Genomic DNA, 6,585 nt, shown 5'->3' on the forward strand with positions numbered 1-6,585 from the left:
TTCACTTCATTGTGCTGCTCTATTAACATTTTTATCTTGCAAAACTGAGACTCTGTTCCCATTGAACAATTCCCCATTCCTTTCTTTCTCCAGCCTCTGGCAACCCCAACTCTATTTTCTATTTCTATAAAGTTGGCTACTGTAGATACTGCATATAAGTTTAATCATACAGTCTTTTTGTGACTGGCTTATTTCACCTAGCATAATGTCCTCACAGGTCATCTATGTTGTAGCATGTGACAGGATTTCCTTCTTTTTAAAGGATGGATAATATTCCATTGTGTATATATATGCCACATTTTCTTTATTTATCCATCATTGGGTTGCTTCCACCTCTTGGCTTTTGTGAATAATGCTATAATGAACATGGATTTGCAAATGTTTCTCCAACAACCTGCATTCAACTCTTTGGGATATATACCCAGAAGTGGGATTGGTGGATCATATGGTTTTCCTATTTTTAATCCTTTGAGGAATATCCATACAGTTTTAGTATAATGCCTGCACCATTTTACAATCCCACTAACAGTGCACAAAGATGACAATTTCTCCACATCTCACCATCACTTATTTTCTGTTGTTGTATTTTTTTTTTTGTGTGGCAATAGTGGCTATCCTAATGGGTATGAGGTGATACCTCATTGTAGTTTTGAATTGCATTTCTCTAATTATTAATGATGTTGAGCAACTTTTCATATACCTGTTAGCCATTTGTGTATCTTCCTTGGGGAAATGTCTATATTTGATAAGGGGTTAATATCCAGAATATAGAAATAACTACAACTCAACAACAAAACACCCAAAAACTTGACTAAAAAATGGGGAAACCACTTGAAGTAACCAAATCATATTTAAATAGTTTTCTGCATTATTCCTTCTAGTAAGAACTAAATTTTGGTCCTAGGGGTAATACGTAAGACAGTTGGGTTAAGTTGAACTCCTGGAAATAATGGCACATTTTCCATCAAATTATCCTTTCTTTTTCAGTTCTTTACCCTTTCTTTTCCTTGGGTCAGCTCTTAATGAGTGAGTCCCCAAACAATAGCCTTCTCTATCACCAAGATAAAAAAATGTCCGTTTCTATATTTAGTCTTGTAACTTAATATAAAATTGCTGTATAGCTTTTGGGAAGGAGGGTTCAACTACCAAAGCTATTAGAAAATAATAAGTATGTTAAGCATTAACTCTGTGCCTAGGATTCTGTTAGGTACTGTTGTGGATACAAAACAAGTGTAGAGTAGAGATACGTTCCTTGAGAAGGTTACGTACTGAGCATTTATAGAAACTGACTTTCTGAATGTTTACTGTTTGCAATTTTGATTTTATAGTAAATGAAACAAATAAATACTGAATAACAGAAGTGGTTATATTTATATACCTACATAGAGTATATAAAACTCAATCAGATGTCCCCTGCACTACTCTTTGAGAAAGTTAGGCAATGTGGAAGAACCATTTATTCTTGCAGGAGCTAGAGAATCTAGAGTTTACTTTGGGCACATGATCTTTGTATGTGTGAACCCCACTTACTGTATTTCTCCCTCTGCATGTTTTAGTGTGTATGTATACATGCATATTTGAGAGAGTGAAGATGGGAAAAGTTAGGCTCATTTAGCAGCACTTGAGTCAGAACCTTTGAGTCATAAAAGACCAAAAGACTTTGAGTCATAAAATGAAAGTGCTCTTTATTCCTTCCTAAAGATTTAGATGTCCATGTGTTATTTCCCTTCAGCCACGAGAAATTCTTTTAGCAGTTTCTGTTTAGGTTTGTTGATGATGAATTCTTTTTTCTTTTTCCTTTATCTGAACATGTCTTTATTTCTCCTTCATTCTTACAGGATTATTTTTGCTGGATATAGGGTTCTGGGTTGACAGTATTTTTTTCATTTAAGCATTTTTAAAAATACATTTATTTATTTTATTTATTTTTGGCTGTGTTGGGTCTTTGTTGCTGCACACAGGCTTTCTCTGGTTGCAGTGAGCGGGGGCTACTCTTTGTTGTGCTGTGCGGACTTCTCATTGCAGTGGCTTCTCTTGTTGTGGAGCACGGGCTCTAGGCACACAGGCTTCAGTAGTTGTGGCACGCAGGCTCAGTAGTTGTGGCTCGTGGGCTCTAGAGCGCAGGCTCAGTAATTGTGGCACACGGGATTAGTTGCTCCACAGCGTGTGGGATCTTCCCGGACCAGGGCTCAAACCTGTGTCCCCTGCATTGGCAGGTGGATTCTTAACCACTGTGCCACCAGGGAAGCCCCTTTTCCTTTAAGCATTTTAAAGATAATTCAACTAATTTCTAGTATCCATTGTTTTTGTTGAGAAGTTAGTAATAATTCAAATCATTGTTGCTCGATATGTAATTTGTTATTTTTCTCTGGCTGTTTTGAGATTTTACCTTTAGTTTTTGGTTTGCAGTAGTTTCACTACTATGTTTATGGGTATAGCTTGTATTTATCCTACTTGGGGTTCTCTGAGATTCTTGAAGCTGTACATTTTGCCATATTTAAAGTTTCTGGTATTCTTCACATATTCTTTCTATCACTTTATCTCTCTTCTTGGACTTAACTAACACGTGGTAGACCTACTGATATTATCCCATAGACCCCGAAGGCTCTGTTCATTTTTTTCCAGTTTATTTTCTCCGTCCTTCATATTAGATTTGTCTTCAAGTTCACTGACTTTTTCATTCATTCATTTAATCTGTTAAGCTCATCCAATGAATTTTTTTAAAAAAATTCAGATATTTTTATGTTCTAGAATTTTCATTTGGTTCTTTTTTATGGCTTCTATTTCTCTGCTAAGATTTTATATTTTTCCTCATTAAGAGCATGTTTTCCTTTATATCTTTGATAATACTTATAATAGGTGCTTAAAATCCCCGTGTGTTGATTCCAATATCTGGGTAATCTCAGGATTGGTCTCCATTAATCACCTTTTCTCTTGAGTATGGGTTACATTTTCCTGTTCCCTCATATGTCCACTAATTTTGAATTGTGTCCTGGATACTATGAGTGATGTACTTTAAATCCTCTTGATTTTTTGTTTTCTAGAGGAGTATTTTTTTTTTTTTAGCAGGCATTTAACTTGAACTTTAAACTCTGAACTCTAAACAACCTTTATTTGTTTAACCTTCAGTGTACTACTTGGAGCCTACTCCTCATGTATATATAATTCAGAGTCAGTCAGAGATTGGGGAAGAGTTAATATATGGAATGAGGCTGTCTCTGTGTTAGCTGTCTCCTTTCTAGGATTTTCACCATCACTTTTCAGTTAATGTGGTCACTCCATACTCTGTTCTCTGGGACTTTAAACCATTAAGACTGCAGCTTTTCTATCTGGGTTTGTGTACGCAGTGTACTGACTGGGGTCTATCTTCACTCAGTGCCATTCCTTCTCCCCAGTGTTGACTGCTTTCCAATGTCTGCCTGCTTTTCTGCTGTCAAGTGTTTTCAGGTAGTTTTTTTCATATTTTTTCCAGAGTTTACAGTGGTTGTTTGTGAGAGAGTTTAAACAGTGGGAGTTATACCCATCTTTTTTATTAATCAGTAACATTTTCAGCAATCTTTGTGTAATGTTTGTATTATTTCTGTGATATTTGCTTAAAATGATGTGTAAATTCCTTTTATTTAACATTTAATCCTCTCATATCCTTACTTATTTGACCCTCACAAAAAAACTGGGCAATATAGTTATTATTATTATCACTACCCTTTAGCTGGGAAATGCAAGCCTCAAAGAATTTAAGTAACTCACCAAAGTTCACACAGATCAAATCTCATACTTTTGACGTTGTCTAGTTTACTTTCATTCTGTTCTTTATTTGATAAATAGATGAACTGACCATCAGCAGCCTAGAGCTGTACTAAATTAAACATGATTTTAAAACTATTATTAAATTACTTATTTGCCCACAAAACAATTTTTTAAAAGTCTGGCCCCAATATCTTTTGGCCTTAGTTCAACATGGGGCTGAGGTTGTGTCACTGATAGTTTGAATAATTCAACTAACAATATATGTAATGGGAAGTAGCAATTCATGTAATGGAAAAATGGGTAGAAAATAATATACATCTACTAAAGAGTCTGAATATTAAATGCCCCATCCAAACCTGGATTGAATATTCATTCCATTCAACAAACATTTTTCCATTGATTTTTTTTTTTTTGTGGTACGTGGGCCTCTCACTGTTGTGGCCTCTCCCGTTGCGGAGCACAGGCTCCGGATGCACAGGCTCAGCGGCCATGGCTCACGGGCCCAGCCGCTCCGCGCCATATGGGATCCTCCCAGACCGGGGCATGAACCCACGTCCCCTGCATCGGCAGGCGGACTCTCAACCACTGCGCCACAAGGGAAGCCCTCCATTGATTTTTTATTTTATTTTATTTTATTTATTTATTTTTGGCGGTACGCGGGCCCCTCACTGTTGTGGCCTCTCCTGTCGCGGAGCACAGGCTCCGGACGCACAGTCAGCGGCCATGGCTCACGGGCCCAGCCGCTCCGCGGCATGTGGGATCCTCCCGGACCGGGGCACGAACCCGCGTCCCCCGCATCGGCAGGCGGACTCTCAACCACTGCGCCACCAGGGAAGCCCCCCCTCCATTGATTTTATATCAAAGAAACAAATGGGTGGATCCTGATCAGATGTTTTGGCTAGTTAGCAAGCTCTTAAAATGAACTTTTAATATCGAATTAATTTACCTTTATTCATTTTATCCTATTTTCTATATCATTCAGTCATAGATTTATAGCACTTTTAAATCCCCCGCCAACTAAGTGTCAGCTTTTTCTAGATTATTCTGCACATATGAAGGGCCTTTGAAAATTTAGAAAAAGCATAGGAATAATTATGAGCAATAGTCTCATAAAAGAGCACTCATATGCACTGTCCTAGTCAGGGGCACTGTCCTAGTCAGGGTTCTCCAGAGAAACAGAACCAATAGGATATATATGGATACCTGTAAGAGGGGATTTATTATAAGAAGTAGCTCACGTGGTTATGGAGGCTGAAAAGCCCCACCATCTGCTATCTGCAAGCTGGAGAACCATGAAAACCTGTGGTGTAATTCTGTCCAAGTCTGAAGGCCTAAGAATCATGGGGCTAATGATGTAAATAATGATCTGACTCCAAAAGCTTGAGAACCAGGAGCACCAATGTCTGAGGACAAGCGAAGATAGATGTTGTAGTTTGAGCAGAGAGAGCGAATTTGCCCTTCTTCTGACTTTTCGTTCTATTTAGGCCCTCAACAGATTGGATGACACCCACGCACACTGGGCAAGGCATTTGCTTTACTCAGTTCACCAAATCAAATGCTGATCTCTTCAAGAAACACCCTGACAGACACTCCCAGGAGCAATGTTTTACCATCTATCTGGGCATCCCTCAGCCCAGTCAAGTTAACCCATAAAATTAACCATTACATGCACCTATATACTTTCACATTTACTTCAAATACAAATAGAATGCTTCCCTTAGACTAGTGGTTCTCAAATGTTAGTGTGCATCAGAATCACATGGAGGGGCCATTAAAACAGGTTACTGTACACCACCCACCGAGCTTCTTTTCAGTAGGTCTTAGGTGGGGCTTGAACTTTGTTATGTCTAAGAAGTTCCTGGATGTTGCTAATGCTGCTGATCAGCCCGTCTGGCTTTGAGAACTGTTGCTGACTTTTGAAGGCAACAGTTATATATCACTGTTAATAACTAGTTCTAAAATAGCCACTAGAGGGCAATGGAACCACAGACAAATTGGATGTGCAGCTTAATAGGTTCCCTGGTTTATGCTATCAGTTACAGTATTGGCACAAGCCATAAGAAAACCGAAGCCAAACATTAATTTCCTGTACAATATCTTGAGGCTCATTCTCAACTGTAATATAAATCAAAGCTTGTCTTTATGATTGTGGGGGTCATAGAAGTATAATGCAGTTCTAACGCTGGCTGATGCCTGTTTTGTGATCACAATAAATTAAAAGTTGGACTTTTCCAAGTGGGTATTTGCATATATACCTAGTAGTTTGGGGGGTTAACATGAACAATTTGTGGTTTCCCAAAGAGACTACATTTTGATAATAGGTTTAGTTTGTTATGGAGATAATTCTATACTTAAGTGGTATTCATTGTTTTAAGACATGCACTTTTTATTGTGTGAAAATGAGACCTAAGTACTTTTTAAAAAATATTAAACCTAGTATACACTAACCTCAATTCACAGAACATAAAGATTCACAGAGTATAGGGAATTTGTAATTCTTTTCTCCTAGATACATTGTTTGATGGTACAAAAGGACTAGAGAAAAATCAAAAGATGTAGTTTGCACGGTGTTGTTATGTTTTCTTTTTCCTCTTTGCTTTGAAAGCCCAAAGACCTGAGTTTGATTCCGTGCCTTGACATTATTACCTGGATGACCTTGATGACTTAATCTCTCTAAGTCTCAGTCTCTATATATGTAGAACGAGAATTATATAATACAACTATCTCTCTGGGATGCTGTGAAAAATCAGTGAGATACTATATATGATAGTATTTTATAGATTGTAACTATCTCTGAAATTTTCTATTTTTGACATACTTCCACCAGCATGCAGTATA

Source organism: Hyperoodon ampullatus, assembly GCF_949752795.1.
Source record: "Hyperoodon ampullatus genome assembly, chromosome: 17".
Lineage (NCBI taxonomy): Eukaryota > Metazoa > Chordata > Mammalia > Artiodactyla > Ziphiidae > Hyperoodon > Hyperoodon ampullatus.